Raw genomic sequence first — 27,027 nt, 5'->3', positions numbered from 1 at the left:
GTGTGAAGACCTGGGAATGGAATTATTGGGTCATATGGAAATTCATTTCATATATAAGTTTTTGAAAACTTGTCAATGTGTGCTCCACAATGGTTGCACCATTTTATATTCCCACCTGCTATATATTTGGATTTCCATTTCTCTACATCCTTGCCAATGCTTTTTTATTTACCATTTTTGTTTTGTTTTTGAGATGGGGTCTCACTCTGTCACCCAGTCAGGAGTGCAGTGGCGCAATTTCAGCTCACTGCAGCCTCTACCTCCTACATTCAAGTGATCCTCCCACCTCAGCCTCCAATGTAGCAGGACCACAGGCGTGCACCACCACACCCGACTACTATTTGTAGAGACAGCGTTTTGCCATATTGTCCAGTCTGGTTTCAAACTACTGGAGTCAAGCGATCTGCCCCCTTTGGCCTCCTAAAATGCTGGGATTACAGGAGTGAGCCACCGTGCCCAGCCTATTTATGTATTTTTATAATTATGGCCATTCTAATGAGTGAGAAGTTATGTATCCTTGAGTTTTTATTTAATTTCGCTAATAATTTTTGATGTTGACTATATTTTTATGTGAATATTGGATATTTATATACTTTCTTCAGAGAATTCTATATGGACATTGTTGCTTATTTTTTTAAAATTTGTTTACTTATATTTTTATTGTTGAGTTTTAAAAGATCCTAATGTACTCTGAATCTAAGTGTCTTATCAGATATATGAATTGCAAATACAGTCTCCAATTCTGTGGATTATCTTTTCACTTTCTTGATGGTGTCCTTCGAAACAAAAGTTTTTGTTAATGATAAAATCAAATGTATCTATTTTTCTTTTGTTGTTTGTCCTTTTGGCTTCCTAAATAAACAATTATTGCCTAACACAAAGTTAAGAAAATTGACTCCTGCATTCTCATTTCTAAGAGGTCTGTTGGTGATGGTGGTCTTTGCTCTTACATTTAGGTATTTGGCTATTTCGAGTTAATTCTTGTACACAATGTGAAGTAGAGGTCCAACTTCATTCTTTTCATATGGATATTGAATAATATAATAGTTTCAACATCATTTGCTGAAAAAACGATTTTCTATTGTAGGGTCATCTGCACTCTTATTGAAATAAAATGGCCATACGTGTCTCATTTCTGTTAATTCACTGATATTCCATTGACCTACATGTCTATGCTTATGCCAGGAGCACACCATCTTGATAGCTATGAGTTTATAATTTTTGTAATCAGAAATAGTTGTCCTCCAACGTTGTTTTTAAAAGGTTGTTTTGGCTTTTCTGAGTTCTTTGCATTTTCATATAAACTTTAGAATCAGCTTGTTAATTTCAGCAGAATAGGAAGCTGGGATTTTTAAAGACACTGCATTGAACCTTTAGATAAATATGGAGAATAATACTACCTTAACAATATTAAACCCCCTATGCCATGAACATGAGATGTCTTTCCACTTACTTAAGTCTTTGATCCTTTTCAACCATGTTTTGTACATTTTTAATATACAGTCCTGAATTTCTTTGCCTTTTTTTTTGTTTTGTATTGTTTTATTTTTGACAGTCATCTTGGGCTTAGGGTTTTTCAGTAAGTAAACACAGAGTGCGATCAAATACGACAAGCCCTGTGCATGAGACTTTTCAGCAGAACTTCCAGAAAGATCAAAAAGAGAAAACTGTCTGAGTAGGGGGTATCTGGAAAGCTCTAAATCTATTCTGTCTCCCTAGAAGCTGATTGTTGGCTGTTTTTCACAGTTATCTCAGAATGGTGAGAGGAGAAATAAATATGGCAAAGTAAAATGGCACAGAGTGAATCACTTTACCAATATTCAGCCATTTCTCTTGAATGAATATTCCTCAGGTTGTTGCAAGTCTTTGGTGAATATTCAAAACTCTGAAAATTTGCATTTGATCATTTTGTTACTCTTCTCATTGTTTTATAAAGAAGTGGATTTTCAGAAGTTCTTACCTCACCATTTCAGAAAGATTTATAATTTTATATATAGTTTTTATTATATGTTATGCATACATTTATTTTATAACATATTATTTGTTATATATAGCTCTTATATTTGAATGAGGTCATAAACAGGGGAATAGCAGACATCTATTGACTGTTGTGACTATTAATAGGAATCACCTAGAGCAGGGGTCCCCAATGCCTGGTACTGGACTGTGGCCTATTAGTGGCCGGGTTGCACAGCCTGGGATGAATGGTGGGCAAACCAGCAAAGCTTCATCTGTATTTACAGCCACTCCCCATGGCTCACATGACCGCCTGAGCTCTGTCTCCTCTTAGATCAGTGCGGCGGCACTAGATTCTCATGGGAGTGCAAACCCGACTGTGAACTGCACATGTGAGGGATCTAGGTTGTGTGCTCCTTAAGAGAATCTAACGTCTGATGATCTGTCACTGTCCCCCATCACCCCCAGAAGGGACCATCTAGTTACAGGAAAACAAGCTCAGGTCTCCCACTGATTCTACATTATGATGAGTATGTAATATTAATAGAAATAAAGTACACAATAAAAGTAATGTGCCTGAATCATCCTCAAATCAACCTCTCCCTCCCCATCCATGGAAAAATTGTCTTCTACGATACTGGGCCCTGGACCAAAAAGGATGGAGAGCACTGACCTAGAGGACCTAAAAAAATACTGACCCTCTGGCCATGTACTTAAAGATTCTCATTTGCTTGCCTCGGGTTGAGGTTCAGAATTTTTTTTTTAAAGAAAATTTCTCAGAGGAATTTAATATGTAGCTAGGTTTTTTAAAAATAGTTGAGTTAAAGATAGCAGGGAGCTGTGGATTAGAAAATGCTCATATCCCTAGAAAAAGCAGTGGGCACTCAAGGAGAACAATGAAAGGAATGAAGAGAGAACCCCTCAATCATTAGCCTTAGGGTCTAAGAGATGTAATTAGACAGGTAAAAGCAAGGATAAGCTACATGTCCAGGCCTAAGTAATTATAAATATAGGTCCACAAAAAATGAGAATCTTAAAATTCTCTAATCCTCAGAAAGAATGGTGTTTGGAAAGCATTCTAACAGAAGAAAGGAGGAAAATTTTAGGGGGTGGGGGGAACAGTGAAACAACCACCCCAGGGGGAGAACAGAGCTCTCTGAAAACTTAAAATAACTTCTTAAAACTACAGCTAGCTCATCTGTCATAAGAACAAACTCAGACAGCACTTGATATATGGGGAGCTGCTCATATGTTTATAAAAGTTTAAGGATATTTGGGATGATCAGAAAGATTAAATCTTCAAAATGTCCGTGCATTGTAGGACACTTACTGCTCTGTAAGATGCAGGTGTGCCACATGCCACGGAATTCAACGAATTTGGCTTCCAAGGTAAGGACAGCAAGGTGGACTTTGTATGATTTAGTGATGGATTGAAAGAGAGGGAGAAGCAATGACTAGGGGGAAAAACAGAAGAAAAATGCTTAAAGGCCAGTTACCTGGTTAAATTATACTTTAAGAATATTCATAGAGGTATTTGGGTAGAAAAATAATTTCAAACATTTTGAAAAAATTTAGGTTGGCTTAAGATTTCAGGTTAGTAGCAATATAGGAGACAATGAAGTAACAACAGTAAAGTACTAAAAAGGAAATGAACAAAGATTCCTCTTATCAAAGTGGTTGGGTGGGCAAAAAAGATCAGAGAAAATGTGAGTGCACTCATTCTTTGTGTTTTTTGAAATTAAATTATATTGCCCAAGGCTGAATATCAAGAAATTAAAGACTACATCTAGCATTTAAAAGGATAAAGGAAATCTCTAGGATAACTAAAAATAAGTATAATTTAAAAACAAATCAGAGATGGGAGGGAAGGGGCCTTGCAAGGAAGAGTTAGTATCAAATGTTCTCTTATTCAACAGTGTGGAATTATACCTATTTTCTAAAGTGCTAAGATTTGGAGTAATGTGTTTCAATTTACAAAGCTCATTATTGTAAAAAATTAGACTATTAACTTTCCAAATTGCTGGCTGGAAAATGTGAGCCTCAGACACTGACACCAAGAACAGAAAGCATAATCTTTATAGGAAAAGTGACAAAATGCAGTAATATGACAATCATAGAAAGGCAACATTAAAGTCAAACATATCATTTTAAAAAGAAATATAAATGGATAGAGATAGAACAGTAAATATTAAAAGGAAAGGGGATTCAGATTGACTTTAAATATAAATCCCAAATACCAATGGTAGAGACAAAGTAAGTAAAAGGCTAGAAAAACCCAACAGTGGCTATCTAATAAATAGGAGACCTGGTGATGCCAATATCAGCCTAGACGGAGATCGATGGAAAAGATGTTTAAAAGTCAAACGGCATTACCATATGTGCCACGTCCTGGCAGGAAATGACTGGCTTGTTCAAATTGAAGCAATGTAAAATGTGTTTGATAAAGGAAATATTTATCTGAGTCTGGGCAGAGTGAAGGAAAACTGAAAGAAAGAATCCATTGCCCAGGCATGGTGGCTCACGCCTGTAATCCCAGCACTTTGGGAAACCAAGGTGGGCAGATCACAAGGTCAGGAGTTTGAGACCAACCTGGCCAACAAGGTGAAACCCCATCTCTACTAAAAATTTAAAAATTAGCCAGGGAGTGGTGGTACGAGCCTGTAATTCCAGCTACTTGGAGGGTGAGCTGGGAGAATCGCTTGAACCCTGTGGCAGAGACTGCAGCGAGCTGAGATGGTGCCATTGAACTTCAGCCTGAGCGACAGAGCAAGACTCTGTCAAAAAAAAAAAAAAAAAATCCATTACCCCAGAGCTAGCCATTCCAGAGTCCTACTGTCTGACCTGTGCGAGGAGAAGGAAGTTAGGGAGCTGGAGAGGGCCGCGCAGCAGGCAGTGGTACATTCATGTGTGCTTTGACCATTCAGATTCACAGCTGGCTGGAGGAGCCCAGTGGGAGGGACCCTGTTGAAGGAATGCCTAGACTTATGCTCCTCCCTGTGTTTGATCTGTTGTCAATCCCAAATGAATAAGAGGGGGCAGAAGAGCCCAGTGAAATGGTGCCTATCGGTTGGCCTCTGGGGCCACTGAGCCATGAGGAGGAATGTAGAACTTATCTAGCAGCCAGGCAGAAGTTACCCTGCACACCTCATAAGAAACAGAGTGAAAGTCACAGAAAGAGCACAGACATCATCGAACTTGACACCCCAAATCACACTAAAAATAAATCAAGCAAAATAGGAAATGCAAGGATAACGGAAATATGGTTGCAGTGAGACTCCTACCTCACTCTCCATCCACAGCAAATCAAGTAGACAAGAACTAATTTAGGATATAGACCATTGAAGCTGAATCATGTTCGTGTTCTACCTTGATAGCAGCATACACCTCATTTGAAACACTGATAATATGTTTCAAAGCACGTAGAAGAAAATCCTCAAAGTGATTTTTATGATGCCAATTAAATCCTGACAAAAGTAAACCAACAGAGAAGATTTTGCACACACACACACACACACACACACACGTTTACAAACTTGTATACATATTGTTAAAAATGTCAGTAAATATTTATCATTTCTTTGTGGTGAGAATATTTAAAATCCTCTATTAGCTATACTGAAATTTGATTGTTCTACAATGTGTATGTGTATCAAAATATCACTTTGTACCCAATAACAGGTAATTATTGTTTGTTAATTAAAAATAAAATTAAACTTAAAAAAATCAGAAAATGCAGTTCAGCAGTGCCTTACAAAATAATACATTATGACCAAACGATGTTTGTTTGAGTCGAAGATAGTGGGGTGACTGGAGTTATAGACAATGTATTTACAATTATAAAACAATATAATTTAAAATTTAACATCAAATTATATTAATGTATGTCATATTAATATATTTACTGGTATTAATACAATTACATTATACCATGTTCATAGGTCAATGAATTGTCACCATATGATCATTTTACTAGATGTATAAAGTGTCTTTGGCAGAAGGTAACATTAATTTAAAATGTAATCTTGTTAGACTAGGAGCAGATTGATACATGTGTGAAGTAGGAATGCTTCTATCTCACTCCAGATACCTCCTTCCACATGGAAGGAGCTAGCTCAGTTCTCCACCCCAGGCTTCTCTCGCTGGGTGACTGACTCACTGCTATTTTTGCTATTTGGGGTAAGCCTGTGTTTTAGTCCCTTATCATTGCTATAAAGGAGTACCTGAGACTGTGTAATTTATTTTTTGTGAAGTGTATTTTGGCTCATGGTTCTGCAGGCTCTGCAGGAAACAGGGTACCAGCATATGCTTGGTTTCTGGGGAGGGCCTGAGGAAGCTTGTGATCATGGCGGACGGTGAAGGGGAACCAGTGTGTCACAGCGGGGGAGGGAGCAAGACGGAGAGTGGAGGAGGAGGTGCCAGGCTTCTTTAAACAACCAGCTTTCCTGTGAACTAACTGAATGAGAACTCATTCATGACCATGGGGAGGGTGTCAAGCCATTCATGAGGGATCTGATCTCATGACCGAAACACATCCCACCAGACCTCACTTCCAACACTGGGGATCACATTTCAACACGAGATTTGGAGGGGTAAAATATCCAAACCATATTGGTCTGCCTGCAGAGAGCTCAGGTTCACCTCTGTTCTTGCAACCCTGCCATGACTCAGAGCCTAGGAGCAGAGGACTGCCGAATCCTGACATCACCATTGGTTCAGGTGTCTCACATATGCAGGTGTCTTGCATGTGGAGGTCATTCTCTTACATTACAGACATCCAGGGCAAGACGTGGACCTCGATCTACCTTGTTTCTTGTCCTTCTCTCTCTCTTTATTGCATTTATGTGCTATTCTTTTTTTTATTATACTTTAAGTTTTAGGGTACATGTGCACAACGTGCAGGTTAGTTACATATGTATACATGTGCCATGTTGGTGTGCTGCACCCATTAACTCGTCATTTAACATTAGGTATATCTCTTAATGCTGTCCCTCCACCCTCCCCCCACTTGCTATTCTTTTTTAGGAAGAAAAAAAATTAATTGTAAATTGACTCTTTTGTTTCTGGAACTGTCCAAGGAAGGGGTGCATCAGGTTCTGGTAAACACAATAAAAATTTTTTAAAAAGTCACAGAACCAGAATCACACTGAAAGGTAAAAGAGGAGAAATATTGATATTTATTGGAACTAGACAATAATTTCCACTATTATCATTATAAATTAACACCTGGTGGATAAATATTTGAAAGAAAATGGCACCATTTTCATAACTTGTGAATGGTATCATTATATGCCATAGAAAACAATTGTTCAGCTTAAAAACCACTAAATATATGTAAGAAAATTCAGAAAAGTAGAAAGCAATGTACAAAAATGAAGAGTTCTTCAAACAATAGTGATGACTAGTAAGGAAACATAATGGAGTTGGCTCTTCACATCCAAGGATTTCACCACCTTGGTTTCAAACCAACTGGAGATAAAAATGTTCTGATATAAAAAAAAAGAATGGTTATATCTGTATTGAACATGCACAGTTTTATCTTGTCATTCCCCAAAAAATAATGCATAGCAATTATCTACATTGGATTAGGTATATAAGTAATTTAGAAATAATTTAAAGTATACACGAGGATGTAGGTAGCTTTTATGCAACTAGTTTGCCATTTTATGCAACTAGCTTGCAAGTGGATCAAAAATTAATACAAAAATGAAATCCTAATATGTATAAGAAGTATAAATCTACATATGGTTTCTTAGAAAAATAATTCTATTAATATTAATAATATCTAAGCTATATTTAGTACCTATTGTCAGCTGTGAGTTATTCTAATTATTCTAGAAAAATTAACATTAAAAAATTGATAATGTTGCAAAAACATCTGCTGTGGGAAAAATCATAAATATAATAAACTGCATAATAGGTATGACAAAGTTAATTCTTTTTATTGACAAAGTATTGAGGCAAAACTTTAAAAATAAGAACCAATAGAAAAATATGCAATTTCTATGGACTCAAAGTTCACAAAAAAGACATAAATGCCAAAATAAACCTATGGAAAGATGCTAAACTTTGAAAAAACATTCATATCTAAACAATAAATTGTTATTACTCCCTTATCAATTGGCAGAAATTCCTGGTGATTTGTGGAGAAAATACAACTCCCATGCACTTCAGGTGAGAAATTAAATTGGCACAAACACTTCAGAGGACACTTACTAATAGACATCTACATTTAAAATGCACATTAAACTTTGATGAGCAATTCCAGTATTCAGAATTTAAATTATGGATATACTTTTTAAAAATCCCAAGACATGTAAACAAGAATATGCATGGACCATTGTTCCTAATGGTGAAAACCTAAAAGTAACAAAAATGTCCATCAAGAGTAAAGTGATTTTACAAAAATGATTTATCCCATGATAGCATAATGAGGAATATTATGCATGTTTTACAAAGAAGGAGCCAGAATTTTATGGAAAGAGTTTGAAACGACATCAGTAGGAAATCAAGTCAAGGAAAGCAGATAGCGTGGCTTTCACAAGGTGTTCTGTAGATGGCAATGGTCACATAGTTACGTGTATTATTATTTTTTTCAGGAAGGATATCTGAAAAGAAGACACCATTGATTTCCTTTTTCTAGAAGGGTGTGTGTGTGTTGTGCGTGTCAGTGTGTCAATGACAGGTGCATTGCATTAATAAGATGGAAAATTTTGTTGTTCTCCAGTCTTAACCTGTGCATGTACTACTTTTACTCACAAACCATCTAAAGAGGTCGTCTTCTATTCTATAAAACAATTGAATGTCTTCTACTGCCCCCTATATTATTCTATAACAAAATAAGTGTGTGTGTGTGTGTGTGTGTGTGTGTGTTTAAGTGGGAGAAAAAATATATGGAGTAACCCATCAGTCACCGGAGAGTACAATTTAAAAAGATTGGTCAGCCAGCCATGCCCCAGAGCAGCAAACCGAAATTTAAACAAAGATTCTGAGCAGTGCAGTCCACAAACACCTTTTTGTAGGAGGCTCTCATATTATGGCTATTTGGAACAGTATATTTGCAGAAAAAAATTAGTTTACTATAAAATTTGTATTTTTAGATATTCTGGTAAAATCAACCATCCCTGTGTATGGGTTTGTGTGACCTCAGAACTACTACCGAATAATGACTAAGCTTGTTGGGTTGGAAATGTACTTTCCATTCTCCTCCGCTCATATTTTAGTGACCATTGAGTTTGAAATATCTAGAAACCAAGACCTAGAAGTTGGAATAGGATGGTGTATGTGCATGTATATTTGTGTCTTTGCTTGTCTGTGCTCCAGTGAAGGTGCAGAGTAGCTTGGTAGGATTTATTATGTCCCCACTTATTAATGATTAAAAACAAATCCAGTATTTTAATTACAGAAAAGTCAAGAATAGAAAAATATGAGAAATCACTATTGTCAGGAAAATTCCAGAATCCTGATAAATAACAGATAATATTGAGTTTTCCTGCTCATTATGCACACTATTTAAATTATAATTTTACTTTTATCCATGCATTTCCACCTGTCTAACTTATCTTCCAAGTTTGTGACTGAGGAATGAGTCATAATTCAAATTCACAAATAAGTTAAAAGCGCATTTTATCCAAAACCTTCAGATATATTCAAAGTATCTAATGGGTAACAAAATGATTTGTTTCTCTCCATCTCTCTCTGCTCTCTGGTGGAGTTTCTATAAAAGACAGGCTTCAGAGGAGAAGAGGGTGGAAAAAGTCTCCAGATATCCCACAACAGGAAAATCGGCTAAGCCTGCAAACTCAGCCATAGGTGCATCAATGATAACCTGTAAATATCTGGAGAGAAACGGAGTCATACATGTTTGAAAATCCAACATCAAAATTATACCAACACGATGGCTTTACAGATTTACACAATTACCGAGTTAAAAGAATGCGGCAGATGTCGATATTTTGGGAAATCATTCACACCTCAACAATGAACCCCTCTAATGTTTTTCTACATTAATTCAGATTGCTTCTTATATTAGCTCATCAGCTTGTGGGCTGAAAGCTCAATGAGGGACTGATCTAAAAAGTGATGATAAACGATGCTAAATTAAAGCAAGATTTAGAAATCTAGGAATAGTTGGGCTGTGATGCTGATTTGCATATGAAGATCTACATGAGCATGATAATGTGTTTGGATCTTGCTGAATCCTAGAATGTTTTTTTCCATGTTCACATAAAATACATACAAAGAAAGAAAAGCAACTCACATTTTTTTTTTGTTTACTAAGTTTTGACAGCCACAAATCCATTATAATCATTTAAAATATCTTTAGTAAAGGTATCAAAGCATATGGAACAGGGCAGAACTCCAAAATATTGTGTTCATTTTTATCAGCCTTTAAGCAGGACCAACTTTATAAAAGGTTAGTAGAATGATTATCATTAACACTTTTAAATTCATAATCCAGTTTCGTTTATATTATGTTGTCTCAACTGATCCCTGCATAAGCCATGACATCCTGATGTTATTTTCCTCATTTTTATGTAGAAGCCAGGCCTGGCTTGGCTAAGAGCCTTGTCTGAGAGGAAAGGCAGAAGTCAAACAGGAACTCCACGTTCTTTTTTTTAAATTTTAAATTCCCACTCTTTTCACAAAACCCACTCTTTCCCACCAGGCAACGTCAACAAACATCCCTTGATATTAATTGAGGGTCAACTAAGGAAGGCCTGGTTACAAAACTCTCCCTTGAGTCTGCCTTTGTAGGGTTTCATGTTCTTAAAACAGCCCTGTAGGCCCATTGTAACTTGAGTTTAGCTCTATCCCCAGCACAACACCAAAAACAAGAACCTCAGCTGTGTATAAAACATTAAATAGAATCATAAAAGAAAATAATTTAAATCTCTGGAATGCTGTTTACTTTACAAAGTCCATGCACATGCACATCTGCCCTTCATATTCACAACAATACTGTGTGAAGATGTGAGAGCAACTGTTATTATCTTGTCTAGAAAATTTTACAGTCCAATGGAGGAGATAACACCTTAACCAGAGCCAGATATCATCTACTCGAAATTTTATTTTACCCCAAATGGCGATCCTGCTTTCTTTTTATCTGTGTCTTAACTCTTGATTGATTGGGTCCTAATTATCTGAGCTGAGTTGGAATAAGTCTTGTCTCATTCTCATATCACACTTTTGAGACTTGCACAAGGAGGTCTTTATAGGAGGCCTGGACATGGGCTGCTGCTTCACTGAACATTCACCTGACGCCTCCCAAGGCTGTTGTGAGCCATACATAACTTCTGTTATTTGACAGCATTTCCCTCTTTGGTCTGTCATGAGTAATCTGTGAATGAATCCCTTTCTCAGTGCATACTGTGTGCTCAGCCACGTGCAGGGCACTGAAGAATCCCCTAGCTCATACTATGACCTCAGTTTACATCTCCAAGTTTTACAGTTGGCATTTTATGTGAATAAAATTTGTTTTGTTAGCAGAACCAAATATTTATAAATTATGGATAATTTAGAAAGCATAAGGTGATATTATTTCTAATTTCAATTGTGTAAAACATTAAGTACCAGACACATACTCCAAAATAAAGAGGTAATGTTAATAAGAGTAAATTTTCAGTAGCTCTTATTTTATCACCAACCCAATTGCTTATAGTGTGTTAATGCTGCTTGCAATAGGTGATGTTTTTGTTATAATAAATTTTTTAACAATAAATTTAATAAACATGATTAAATTCCTATGTCATCTTTTAGTCTAATCTCAAATATTTAATTGATTTTGTAGGCTTTCCAGGAGAACATATTTTTATGCAGTTATAATGAAAAATAGTTTGCATTAAATTTACATTAACTTTGCCCTTTTCAGAATTGCATAAAAGTGTAAAACATGCCGGCCGGGCATGGTGGATCACGCCTGTAATCTCAGCACTTTGGAGGCAGAGGTGGGCAGATCACGAGGTCAAGAGTTCAAGACCAGCCTGGCCAACATAGTGAAACCCCATCTCTACTAAAAACACAAAAATTATTAGCCAGGCGTGGTGGTGAGCGCCTGTAGTCCCAACTACTCAGGAGGCTGAGGCAGGAGAATCGCTTGAACCCGGGAGGCGGAGTTTGCAGTGAGCTGAGACCACGCCATTGCACTCCAGTCTGGACAACAGAGTGAGACTCCATCTCAAAAAAAAAAAAAAAAAAGTGTAAAACATGTTTAAAAGAGAGTACTTAGTACTTGAAGTTTGGAACCTTATTTTTAAGTGTAAATATTTTAGCTCATTTTCCTTCTGATTGTTCTGACTTAGTGTGAGTTTTCGTTCCTGATTCAGGTCCCCGAAGCGAGGTTTACAGTTCCCTGGTTCAGTTGATTTCCAGACATTTGAACAGAGAAAGCTATCCGCCTAAGCATGAAAAGAGTATTTTCCCCTCTGCTCACATATCTTAAAAAAATGAAAACGATTTGCCTCTAGTTCTATTCCATTTCAGTTTACATTTCCCGTCTCTTCCCCTCTACACATTAAAATAATTTCAAAAGATTCAAAATTGGGTTTAAAAAGTTGAAATTCAAAGCAGGGTATTTCAGAAGGCATACTCACTTGCAGAAGTAGTGTAAACATTATTCTGCCTTACATTTGAGGCCATATCCTTTTTGTCTACTCCTAACCATTGTCATGCTGAGCACACAGTGCTAATGCTGCACATTTCTGCTTTTGTGGAGGAGGCAGATAAAACATGTGTCTGTCCACCCTTTCTCCAACTTTCGGCTGTAAAGGCAAACTCCTCCTATAGGATAATTTTCCAGGCTCTCTCGAGTTGGGCCCACCGTGCTCAGGACCCAAGGCTGCTCCTGTCCCCTTCCACTTCCCCTCCACTCTCTCCCTTCCTTCGTTGTCACTGTAGGCTGTTTTCCGCCCTTCCACGGCCTCATTTTCGGCCTCTTGTTGTTACCCCTTCTCCTTATCACTGTCCTAGTTCATGGCCTCATCACCTCTCCCAACTACAGCCACAGTCCTGTTTCTGGTTTTGGCCACGCCCGGCCTTACCCACTAAGACTCAAACCAGACCCTCTGGTCCTCCAGCCCACAGGCCCCCGCACCTTAGCTTGCAGGAGGGACTCCCAGCGTTTGGGATGAGGCACGGGGCTGTGGGCAGTGGTCCCTGCTGAGAGTCCAGCTTCATTCTCGACCACACTGTACGCTTCTTCCCACTGTCTGCCAAAATCAATCCCTGAATCTCCCATGAGGATGCTGCCAGGCTTTGCTCTCTCAAGTTGGGTCTGATTTTTTTTTCTCTGCGACAACCTGCACACCACTGATGTTGATCTTGGATTGGGGATAGGCTCCCTCCCTAATCTTCACTTCTACACTTCTACTTCCAGGTAATTGTTCCTCCCTCATCCCTAAAAACAGTCCTCCTTGGAGGCACAGGACAGGAGACTGCATTATTGAAACCCAAGCGTTTCGAAGCCCTTCACCACCTGCCTCACCTGAGACTGGCTTTTTGTGTTTTTTTGTTTTGTTTTGTTTTGTTTTGTTTTGTTATTTTTATTTTTTTCAAACTGTACCAATTACTTCAATTGCTCAAGAAGGTCATTTTTTTCTTTTCTTTCCTTTTCTTTTTTTTTTTTTTTCTTTCCTAGACAGGGTCTCACTCTGTCTCCTGGGCTGGAGTGCAGTGGCACAGTCACAACCACAGCTCACCACAGCTTTGACCTCCTCCTGAGCTCAGGTGATCCTCCTGCCTCAGCCTCCCAAGAAGCTGGGACTACAGGTGCACGCTGCCACATCCGGCTACTTCTTGTATTTTTAGTAGAAACGGAGTCTTGCCCTGTTGCCCAGGCTGGTCTTGAACTCCAGGGCTCAAGCAATCCGCCCACCTTGGCTTGCCAGATTGCTGGGATTACAGGCGTGAGCTACCGTGCCTGGCCCAGGGCTTATCACTGGTGCTGTTGTCCTTCATGAAGTCAGTGACCGTGCAGACAATCTTAACCCCAGGCCTCTTCGTTTCTGTTCATTTTGTCTTCCGCTACAAGAAGTGATGCTCATGCCAGGGGTCCATCGTAGAGACTGCATCATGGCCCTGAGTCCTTCCCAATCCTGACTGAGAATATCACATTCTCAGTCCACAACCCTCTCTCCACACCCTTTCTTCAAGTACCCTGGGTCAAACAAATATTTAAGTACCCTGCTACTTCCTATCCATTGAAACGATCTTAGTTTCCATGTCTACAGCCTTCCTCAAATGCTCATCTCTCTTTATACTCAACTGTGACGCTGCCATCTGTCTTTTCTGTCATCTCTTCCCTTTTTAAACCCTTCATCTCCCTTACTGTTTGTGAAATTTGCAGACACCTAGATAAAACTTCTTTCGTCATAGCCAGGAAGACCTGAAGGACAGGGGTCTCATGCTTAGTTGTCTAAGACAAGATAACGATATAAGATAAGATTAAAAACCCCACAAGAAACCCATTTGTGTCCTTCAGGCATTCTCTGCTTTGATAAAGCTTATCGGTAGACAGGCTCTAGGACTGCAGTAATTCCGTTAAAATGTTCTTGGAAGAACACTTGCCCCGTTACTTGCATCTCCACCAATGAACTGACAGCAACTCTGGCTTTGAGCCTCTGGAACCAATGAAGTGTGTTTCTAAGCAGCTTATGCAAATCTCTTTTTGCTAATAAAAGCTCCCTTTCCCTTCCCTCCACAATGCACTGGTGACTTGCCATTTCATGCATTCCGATTATAATCCTTATTTCTATTCCTGAGTAAACTCAATATGCTTAGAGATAATTTTCTCATGTGTCTTCTTTTTTTTTTTTTCAATGCTGACATCTTCATTTTCTAATTCCTAAATTAAATCTAATGTTGGTGATTATGCCTGCATGGAAATGCCTGAAACCGGTTGGTGCTGGGGCAAGACTAGAAGAAAAAATACACAACTGTGTAGATTGAACTTATTTTTTATTTTTCAGTACAAGCTTTATGGAGACCCTCAATTCTATGTCCCCCTAGTCAGTTATCATTGAAATAATTGTTTCACACATTTTCTCTTTCTAAACCACCACCACCTTCAACTTTCTCTCCTATCTGATGAGACTGATTCTTATTTAACTGAAATAATATAAAAACATCACTAGAAAATCTGCCACACTTTCCTTCTAAGTCTATTCTGCCTTCTTTATATGAACGATTGTCCCTCCAGCCTCCTCTTGAACAACTATCAGGCCACTTGTGTAGTGTGTCCCACCCCTGGCCTCCTCCTTGAGATGTGTGTGCCTCTTGTTTGTCTTCTGTATCATCAATTTTCCCTTTCTATTAGTTTATCCCCATAAGCATGTTCCAATATCTCCCATAATTTGAAAACGTGTATCCTCAAATACCACTTTAGGTATCACCCTATTTTCTTCTCTTCTTTATAGAAAAACGTCTGAATGCAGGTATATTAGTCCATTCTCACACTGCTGTAAAGAAATACCTGAGACTGGGTAATTTATCTTATAAAGAAAAGACGTTTAACTGGCTCATGGTTCCATTGGCTGTGCCCAAAGCATAGCAGCTTCTGCTTCTGGGAAGGCCTCAGGAAGCTTCCAATCATGGTGGAAGGCAAAGGGGAAGCAGGGGCATCTTACATAGCCAGAGCAGGAGGAAGAGAGAGCCAGGGGGGAGTTGCTGCACACTTTTAAGCAACCACATGTCTTGAGAACTCAATCACAAGAATAGCACCAAGGGAATCATGCTAAACCACTCACGAAGGATTCACTCCTGTGATCCAATCACCTCTCAACAGGCCATCCAACATTGAGGATTACAACAAAACATGAGATTTAGGTAGGGGCACAGATCCAAACCATATCAGCAGGGGTCCATATCTATTCTTCACCTCCCATTTCCTTTAAACCCATGCCAATCATATTTTGTATCACACTTTCATAGGGGAAAAAAATCCCACCTTTTTCAAAGTCGCCGGTGAATTACATGTTGCCAAGTCTAGTGATCAATTCTGTTTTTATTTTACACTGCCTTTCAACATTTGACATGTGGAATCACATGCTTTTCATGAGACATTTTCACATGGCTCCTTGAACACCACAAGCTCTTGATTTTTCTTCTATCTCACTTTCTACTCCTTTTTAAAATTTCCTTCTCTCTTCTCTTCTTCATCCTCACTTTTTTTTTTTTTTTTTTTTTTTGAGATGGAGTCTCGCTCTGTTGCCCAGGCTGGAGTGCAGTGGCTCGATCTTGGCTCACTGCAACCTCTGCCTCCTGGGTTCAAATGATTCTCCTACCTCAGCCTCCTGAGTAGCTGGGACTACAGGTGCGTGCCACAAGCCTTGGCTAATATTTTGCATTTTTAGTAGAGATGGGGTTTCACCGTGTTAGCCAGGATGGTCTCGATCTCCTGACCTTGTCATCTGCCCGCCTCAGCCTCCCAATATCTTCACATTCTTTACAAGCCAACACCAGCTTTCAGGCTTCAAATGCCATCTTTAAATCAATGATTCACAAACTTTATATTTCAATTTCCCATCCCTTTCCTAATTTCCCGGTTAGTAATAACTGCAGTTGCCCATCAGGCAGCTCCCCGTGGATGTCTAATAAACAACTTAATGATACCTTATCAAAAGGCAAGACATGTGAAAAATACAGTGAATTAATATCTCTACCAATGACATTGTTGGGGTTCAGGTTTACCTATGGGGCCACTTTTAACCTGGGCCAGTGCTCATGAAGCAACCAAATGAGGCAGGATAGGTAGTCAAAGAAATAACCATATCCTGGGGACATGGCAACCATGGTGCCTAAACTGTCAACACAACAAGCTCCAGCGTTCGCATTGTAATTGAGCTTATCAAGCCCAGCCAGCTCAGCTGGGGAATTTCCCCTGTACAGAGCTGTGCATTTTGATTTTACCTGTCCTCAGTTGACTCTTTGCTCATCACAATAGTAAAAACCACATCCTTGGGTGGAGATCGAAGATGCTAATGAGACATGAGATATATGAACAAGCATGTACAGTGACTGTGCGTGTGCACCCAGAAGACCAACCAGAACATGCTTACTAGTAACACCTCTTCCCACCCTCTTGAGAATAATCATGTAAGTCTCCCACAAAGCGAGTCACCCCAGTGATAGTCAAGGCTGACTCATCCTCGTGAGCAGCCTGCCCTGAATCCCCTCTCAGAGGGTACTGTCTATTCTGCACCTAGATTTCAAAATATTCTTTCTCCTTTGCATTAAAGTGCTCTGTGCTGCATCTCCTTTGCTGTGTGTCTGTTGCTTAAATTCTTTTAACCTAAAAAGACAAGAGCCAAGGACCCAAAACTGCTGTTGTCACAAACACTGTGCTTTGGTGATTCTCCATGTATCACCCCAGAAGTCCACTGCTGTCTGTTCAGTCTCTCCCCTATGTGTTCCCCAATTTACAAAATACTTTCCTTCATTATTTTCCTACTGTACCATATTAACACCTCTCTGGTATAGTGAGTTTATCCCTGTTCTGCAGATGGAAAAACACACTCAAAGGATTTCAGTTTCCAGCCAGATGTCACAGAGCTGGTTAGTGAAATGGCAGAAGGAAGATATGGCCCCGGGCCCCACTGCCTCCAGACCCACATTTCTCCGCATTCCTTTGCCCAAGGGCAACTTCTGGAGAAAGAACCAGTGTTCCTGGTGTAGACCTCTTGTTAGGAACTTCATGGTGCTAGATCCAAAGACGGTCTCACCAAGCACCAGGGATGTCCCTCCCTAATCTTTTCTATATAACAGCCAGATTCTCCAACCCTGATCTTTACAAAGGTGACTCACTGGCCCCAGGCTGAGGAAACCCTCAGTTGGAGCTGTGGACCATAAAGAGTAGCGTTATGATTTGGAAAGACAACTGTCCTCGTTGGGCTTCGGTCTACCCCACAGTGAAAAGAGGTGGGATGGATATATGAGGTCCATTCTGTACTTCTAAGCCCTATTACTAAATCCAGGGTCTCTGAAGTTGTTTAGTCTCTTGCATGCATGCTGAGTAATGCATGCACTATCTAACCTCACTAGGACCTGTAAGGCACTGCACAATCTTGCCCGTGACTATTTCTCATCTATGAGCACTCTTGCCCTGGTGACAAGATTCCAGCCATGAGAGCTTTCTTGCTGTTCCTTAAACACTTCAGAGTTGCTCCCACCTAGTCCTGCTGGCCTTTCCCTGCCCACTGCCTGCAATGCTCTCTTCTAGATATTAACATTCCTCAATTCTTCAATGTATCCTGATTTCTGTTTAAATATCATGTTTCTACATAAACCTTTGAGTATCCTGTCCAAAAGAAAACACTTCTATCACTTTTTTTTTTTTTTTTTTTTTTTTGAGATGGAGTCTCGCTCTGTCGCCCAGGCTGGGGCGCAGTGGCATGATCTCGGCTCACTGCAAGCTCCACCTCCCTGGTCCATGCCATTCTCCTGCCTCGGCCTCCCGAATAGCTGGGACTACAGGCACCTGCCACCATGCCTGGCTAATTTTTTGTGTTTTTAGTAGAGATGGGGTTTCACCGTGTTAGCCAGGATGCTCTCAATCTCCTGACCTTGTGATCCACCCGCCTTGGCCTCCCAAAGTGCTGGGATTACTGGTGTGAGCCACCGCGCCCAGCCACTAATTTTTTTTCTTCATAGCATGTTTCACGACCTTAACTAAGATATATATTTGCTCTCTTTGTATTGTCTGTCTCCCTTTATTTATTGTTCCATAAGCATAAGGAGTTTTTCCTCAGCTATTTCTTGATGTCAGTTCCATAATTTCTCAATATATATGTGTGGAATGGAGGAATAAATGTTACAGCCCCTACTAACCTTTGCACTATGCTATATTTATGAAAATTAAACTGGCAGTGTGTGTAGCATAGATCAGAAGTGGGTGGAGAACATAAATAGGGGCCCAGTTAGAAAACTATTGCAGTAACTCAAGAATACATGATTACAACCAAAGTTATGGCAGTAGAAGTAAAACTGTCAAAGAAAAGGCAGTATTTTTTTTAAATGGAAGACCATTTTTTGTTTATTATTTTTGTCTTAAACGTTGTAATTTTTCTTCCAAACTGAGACAGACAAAATAGAAAAAAAAAAAAAACCTTTGTCTTCAATGAAGATTTGAATAAACCACAACTCCACAATGCATACCTAATATTGTGAAATTTGGACTCAAATAAAAGGATGCTGAGATTTAATATAAAAATCATCAAGCCTCAGGCAGAATAAAAACTTTTGTAAAAATAAAAGCAAAAATTCCAAAATAGGTGCTCTTTGGTTATAGATGGAAAGACCATGACAGAAATCTCTGTTTACTTTCTAGGATTTCAACGTGACACTATAGAGTGTCTTGGAAAGTAGTCAGAAGTTACTCTTTGTGGCATTTCTAAGTTTTCACAGTGCAGCCTTCAAGCCTAGGGGAATCACTACAGGCCGAGAGGTTTGAGGGGTGGATGAAATGCAAAAATTTGAAGATGAGGATCCCTTCCTCAAGGAGTTTTGCTGTAAACTTTAGCAACTCCTTGAATGCCAAATATTAATAGGGGATATTTTCTTTCATCATTGGGCATTTCAGCAGGAGTTATTTGTGAAAAGTCCAAATCAAAGTTGTTAACTCTGTGTTGATTATACCACCTGCACCTGTTCAAAGTGCACTTCAACTCTTCAGGCCCTGCAAAAATAGGAAATGAGCACAAAGAAAACCCTTTAAGATCTATCTATAGATATTGAAAAATAGCTAAGAACATGAGTTCATAACTAAATATACAAATGATAAAGTAACCACGTGGAAAATACAGACATAGAATTCTGTCCACAGCTTAATTACACAAAGAAACAGAAGAGAAATCATTAAAATTATACTTTTTGGAAAAGAACTCTTATTCAAAAAATAGAAAGTTTCAAAAAAGAGATATAAGGATTCAAATACATCAGTAGAAAATAAAAGAGAATAAACAAAAGAAAACAGTAAGCTGTGAAAGCTCAGGTACAAATGAAGCAAAATCTTTACCAAAATAAAAATGAACGTTGCATTAGAAACAGAAAACAATTATGTGGGTAGGATACAGAAAGCTGAATTAATTGTATAGAAATAAGTAGTTGGTAATAGGTAATGATGTTTTTTTTTAAAAAAAAAACAGTGATAGCTTTGGAAGACAAAGGAGATCTAATTCTCAATTTTCTCAAAAGCAGAATGAAGAAATGGAATGGAAAAAAATAAGTTTGGAAATATAAGAAAAGTAAACTTTCCTGAAATAATTTGTATCTACAAGTTAAAAGAATGCAAAGCATTCTATTTCTCTTTAAATATTTTGTCTGTAATCCCAGCACTTTGTGGGGCTTGGGCGGGTGAATTGCTTAAGCCTAGGAATTTGAGATCAGCCTGGGCAACATGATGAAACCTCATCTCTAAAAAAAAATACAAAAGTTAGCCAGGCATGGTAGTGCACACCTGCAGCCACAGCTACTGGGGAGGCTGGGGCTGGAGGCTCACCGGAGCCCAGGGAGATGGAGGCTGCAGTGACCCATGATCTCACCATTGCACTCCAGCCTGGGAGACAGAGGGAAACCCTATGTCAAAAAATAAATAAAATAATAAAATAAAATAAAGTAAAGTAAATATTTAACATTTGGTCATATTTATGTTCATCTTGCTATGAATGATCAGGGAATTAGCACTTTTTACTTAGACGCTCCTCCACTCTCCTCATTTCCGTTAGAATAATTCCATACTAGATCTTCCTGGGAAACGTATCATTGCTTTGTTTTGTTTTCATCATGAATGAGTGTTGGATTTTGTCAAATATTTTATCTCCATCAAGTTAAATGATCGTATGATTATTCTTCTTTAGTCTGTGGATGTGATGAATTACGTTAATTACATTTTGAATATTGAACCAGGTGATCTGGAATAAATCCCACCTAGTCAAGATGTATTCTTTTTATACATAATTAGATTTGATTTGCTAATATTTTGCTAAGAATATTTGCATTTATGCTCATGAGAGATTTTGATCTATAATTTTTCTTTCTTATAATATCTTTGTCTGGCTTTGGTATTACAGTAATGCTGACCTTATAGAATGAGTCAGGAATGTTTCTTCTGTTTCTATTTCCTGGAAGAAATTGTAAAAAATTGGTATAAATTTTTCCTTAAATGTTTGGTACGATTTACCAGTGAAACTACTGGGGCCAGCTGCTTTCTGTTTGGGAAGGTTACTAATCATTGTACCACTTTCTTTTGTACATATACACCTATTCATATCGTCTTTTTCTCCTTGAATAAGCTTTGGTAGACCGTGACTTTCAAGGAATTGGTCCATGGTATTAAAGTTTTCAGATTTGTGGGCATAGAGCTGTTCATAATATTCCCATAATATCCTTTTAATGTTCCTGACTTCCATAGTGATGGCCGCTTTTACATACCTGTTCTTAGTAATTTCCTTTCTTCTATTTATCTTGGATTTACTATGCCCTTTATTATCTAGTTTCCTAAAGTAAAAGCTTAGATTATTAATTTTACACTTTATTATTTTATAGTGCACCCTTTTGATGGTATAAACTTCCCTCTAGCACAGCGTGTGCCCTAGCATTTGCTATACACATTCACAACTGTTCTAAGCCCGCTTGAAAATAACCCTATATCACCCAAAGGGTAGTGTGGGTACCAAGAATTCTCAATTCCTTCCTCCTATCCTGTACAACACTATGATCATTATTTCACTTATTTATAAACTGTAATAACTAAATACATTGTTGCTATTATTATTTTGAATACTCAGTCTCATTTAGTGATACAAAATAAACGTTATTTGACCTTCATTTATTACTTTGCCTAACACTCATTCTTTATGTAGGTACGCAGATTTCAAAACCTGGATATCTATATAGGTCAGATTTGAGTTCTTAACCTGCATAATTTCCCTTCTTTCTTTTAGCATTTCTTGACATTAGTGTCTCCTGGCAACATGTTACCTTGGTTTTGTTTGCCTGATAAAGTCTGGTTTTATATGACTTTTAAAGAACGATTTCACCAGATGCAGAATTCTAGGTTAGTGGGATTGTTTTTTTCATTTAATGCTTTAAACATTTTACTTAGTTTTCTTCTTGCTTGTGTAGTTTCTGAAAAGAAGTTCATTGTATTTTTTTTTAAGACAGAGTCCCGCTCTGTTTTAAAAGAAAACCTTCAGCCAAATTAAATTTAAAGGAGTTTTATTGAGCAATGAACAATTTGCACATTGGGCAGCCCTCAGAATAATGGCGGATTCAGAGCGACTTCAGCGCAGCCACATGGTGGAAAAAGATTTATAGACAAAAAAAGGGAAATGGGGTACAGAAATCAGAAATGAGGTACATAAATAACTGGTTTGGTTACCACTTGGCATTTGCCTTAGTTGAACACCCTTTGAACAATTGGCTACATTTGATTGGCCACAACTCAGTGATTGGCACAGGTCTGGGCAACCATTGGTTTACACCTCTACTTGTTATAGTTCATGATGTACGGAAAAGCCTTTAGGCTGAAATTACATATGTAAGGAGGGAGCTTTAGGCTAACCTTGATTTAATATCCGTTGCCCAGGCTGGAGTGCAGTGGCACAATCTCAGCACAATCTCAGGGATTCTCCTGCCTCAGCCTCCCGAGTAGTTGGGACTGCAGGCATGCACCACCACACCTGGCTAATTTTTGTATTTTTATTAGTGATGGGGTTTCACCATGTTGGCCAGGCTGGTCTTGAACTCCTGACCTCAGATGATCCACCTGCTTCGGCCTCCGAAAGTGTTGGAATTACAGGCGTGAGCCACCGTGCCTTGCTGGTTCATTGTTTCGCTTTAGGTGTGATGCTTTTTTCTTTTTCGTTTTGTTTTGTTTGTTTGTTTGTTTTTAACTGTGGCTTCCTTCAATATTTTCTTGTTATTTTTCTGCAGTTTGAATTGATATGCCTAAATGTAGATTTTTGGTATTTACTCTGCTTAGTCTTCTCTGAGTTTCCTGGATCTGTGATTTGGTGTTTATCACTATTTTTGAGAATTCTGAAACATCATTACTTCAAATATTTCTTATGTTCCTTTTTCTGTTTATTCTCCTTCTTGAATACCCATTATCTATATATTACATTTTTGGTAATTGTGCTACATCTCCTATTCTGTTTGTTTGTTTTTGTTTTTGTTTTCCAAATTTTCTTTTCTCTTTGCTTTGCAGAATTGGAAATTGTTATGGGCTAAATTGTGTCTTCCAAAATTGAAGACATACGTTGAAGTCCTAATATCCATTACCTCAGAATGTGACTGTATTTGTAAAGTGGATCTTAACGAGGTCATCAATATTAAATGAAGTCTTTGGATGGACCCTTATTTAACATGACTGATGTTTTTATAAAAAGAGGAGATTAGGACTCAGACACATACAGGGAATTTGGCCATCTACAAGCCAAGGAGAGAGGCCTCAAGGGAAACAACCCTGATAACACCTTGGACGTCTAGCTTTCAGAATGATGATGAAATAAAGTTTTGCTGTTTACCACACCTAGTCTGTGGTACCTTGTTATGGCAGCCCTAGCAAATGAAGACTCTCGAAGCCATTCTTTATATCTGTTACAATGCCTTGAGTCTCCAGCATTCCATTTTGATTCACTCTTTGAGTTTCCATCTCTCTGCTTACACTGCTCATCTGTTTGTGCATGGTGTCCACTTTCCAATAGAGCCCTTCGCACACTAGTCATAGCTGTTTCAGATTCTTGTTTTGATAATTCCAAAGTCTCTATCACATTTGGGTCTGGTACTAATGTTTGCTTTACCTCTTCAGACTATGTTTAGAATGCTTTGTAATTATTTGATGAAAGCTAAAGATGATGTATGGAGTAAAAGGAACTCAGGTAAATAGGGCGGTAGTGTGAGGTTTTATGTTTATCTGGATGAAGTTAGCCTGTGTTTACTACCTGCTATAGCTGTAGTCATCAGAGACTAATTTCCTCTAGCTTCTTTGTTTTAGTCTCCCCTGTTGTCTCTAGATTTCCCTTGAGAATCCTTCTTAAATAGTCTGAGCTTTGCCGTTCTTTTCAGCTGTAATTCTCTGCTATTACTGAGGAGCCCTGTTGATTTGGTAATGTGTGGAGAGAAGAGGACCATTTTATGCTTCTATATTTAAGTATCAGTCTTTTAGTGGGCTTGTGTCCCTAGGCTGTGAACTTCACAAGTACTTCTTAGCTTTCCCCCAAGTTAGATGAGACAGGAGGATTGGAGAGGCCTGGAGTTGGCTATTTTCTTTCTGCCTCGGTGGTAAGGGTCTGGTAAAACCCAGGTTTGCTAAGTACTTTTCCTTGAAAGTAGGCCTTTGTTAATTATGATAGAGTGTTCTGGGAATATTAAAAAATAATTATTCCCACCTGACTTCCAGATGGAAACAGAAAAGGCTCTTTCTCTGATTTTTGCCCTGAGAACCTGGTGGTGCTTATGGTTATAAAACACATATGCATATGGGGAACTGTAGTTTTTAGCCTCTCAATATAGCCCATGCTTAGCCCACAGCAATGAGTCAATGACCCTTTAAGTGTTCCTAGCAGGATCCAGCTGTGGCTTTTTCTTCCAAGGAGCTGCAGCTGTAGATATGTACTTGCCTGTCTCTCCAGTTGTCATGTTGGTGGTTTGCCCTGTGACCCCTTTTCTCTGATAAATTTATGAATATTTGTTGAATTTCAGCTTGCTCAGTTGAGATAAACAACTTTTGAGCTGTTTACATTTCAGAGTAGAAACCAGAAGTTCACAACAATGCTTGTTAAATTATGTCTGACTAATATTTAATTTTAGTCTTCCTGATGCTACCAAACTGGAAAAGGCAGGTGACAGACAGAAAATCAAGAGTGAAGAGAAATTCATAGTGTAAGGTTTTGAAGACATTAGAGAGAATCAGCACCATAGGGTATGTCTCCTCAAGGGTCTACTACAAAGAAGGGGCAAGGCCCACTAACTAATGATGGAACACAGAGAACCTGAGGAACCCAGGGACCCCCATGGTTTAACTGTGATGGGAAAAACCACCTGGATACGAGGCAAGTCCTCTGCAAAATCTCCAAATCTGAGACTTTCTGAAGCAGGGGCTCTGAGTCTTAGTGCACCTTAGAATTAACTGGAGATATATTATAAGACTCCTGAGACCTATATAACACTCAATCAAATTAAATCCATAAATCAGAATCTCTGATGAATAAAGCCAAGTTGTCATTATAGTTTAAAGCTCCCTGGATAAGTTCAATATTCAAGGATGGCAATTACTGTTCTAAAACATCCCAGGAACAAATTGAAATCATGGTGAGAGTTCACCAAGTTTTAGACTTTATTTTTAACATATGTGACAAAAGGTGCATTTACACCATCCCCAGAGATACACGTGTGCCCTTGAGTGGCGACACAAGCAACACACAGCTTCTTCTTTTTGGTAGCACCTTATTGGTTTTGGTTTTGGTTTTGGTGAGGCACATGGAGAGTTTGTGTACTTCAGTTACCGGCAGACCATCAATCGGGACCAGCCTGTGGACGATGAGCTGAAATCAGCAAGACCACTCAGCAAGATTCTTATGTGGAATGGCACATGACGTAGCATGATCTACTAGAAATAAATGATTTCTTTTGTTATTCATATTTTAAGATTCTTACGAGGCGTTGATAAATGTAATGAAAGTACACCAAAAACCCCGATTTTCAAAATAAAATTGGAAGCATGTGATTTTTTAAGGGAAAGTCATATTATTCTCACACACCCAACAAAATCTAAAGTGATATTCAAAGAAAATGAATATAAAGAGGCATTAAATTATTAGCTGAATGAGAGTATAACTGTCCACTCAGGCAGGCAGCAGCATTTGGTAGAGTGGGGTGATGACTGGTGGATTCGTGGGTGACAGTGGAGGTTAGCATGAGAAAAAGAAAGAAACGATATTTGCTGTAGGTAGTAACAATATCTGTAGTAAGTAACTAACTATGCTGATGACAGGATTTATTTCAGCCACTTGGAATTTCTGGGAGTTACTCTGGTAGAATCAAAACCCTGCCAGGGCAGGTTATGATAAAAACTAGGGAGAGTGGGTTACCCTCAGTGTAAATTATATTAGAACCCTCAATCTGACAATGCCTGGGGTGATGGGTCAACTTGGAATTGCTCCTGTCTGGTTGAGAAGTGAGTGTACCTTAGTTGCATGGGAGGCAGGATGCTAGCTCAAGGGAGAGTGAGCTGAGGATACAAATGTAGTCTCGTCGTTGTGTTTCCTTGCTCAAACACATGCTTCGGCCTCTGAACAGAATCACAATTGTAGACCCTAATTTCTTTTTCTTTCTCCCTCTTTTTCTTTCTTTCTTTCTTTTTCTTTCTTTCTTTCTTTCTTTCTTTCTTTCTTTCTTTCTTTCTTTCTCTTTCTTTCTTTCTTCTTTCTCTTTCTTCTTTTCTTTCTCTTTCTTTTTCTCTTTCTTCTTTCTTTCTTTCTTCTTTCTCTCTCTCTTTCTTTCTTTTTTTTTTTGCTTTTTATTGTCTTATCAACTAGCATTTTAACATTATCTTCCAGTTCTTCTGGCTACTGAAAATAACTCATGATAGAAATTAGGACCCTCAGAATTGTCAGGATGCCAGGCCGGACCTAAATGACATCAGGGTCCTGCCCATATTATTTTAAAGGCCGCTGAAAATAAAAGAATAGCTTCCCACCATTGCTTCCTCTAATGCGTGTCAGCTTTTATTAACTTTACACTCAGGGTCTTCTTTGTCAAAACCACTCATCTATTCCTATGCAATTAATATCATTTTCATCTCATTTCCTACTCGGTATCTAAAGCAGAAATCATGCCTTTATTCTCTCTGTCAACTGTGCACAGAATGTATTGATAAATATTAAGCCAGAAAATGGATTTCTGGTTAATAAATTTGGTAAGTGCTGGGCTGACAAAGTTAAACAGGGCTCTTTATTGATGAACCTCTTTACATTTCTGACATATTAATATGCATTGCAACCCACCCAAGGAGTCATAGTATGAACTCTTCCTCAGGGTTATTTCACCCTGGAATTGATGACTGCTACATTTGACAAACAT

The sequence above is a fragment of the Pongo pygmaeus genome, chromosome 7 (assembly GCF_028885625.2).
Source record: "Pongo pygmaeus isolate AG05252 chromosome 7, NHGRI_mPonPyg2-v2.0_pri, whole genome shotgun sequence".
In the NCBI taxonomy this organism is placed as follows: domain Eukaryota; kingdom Metazoa; phylum Chordata; class Mammalia; order Primates; family Hominidae; genus Pongo; species Pongo pygmaeus.
This window is presented reverse-complemented; position numbering follows the sequence as displayed.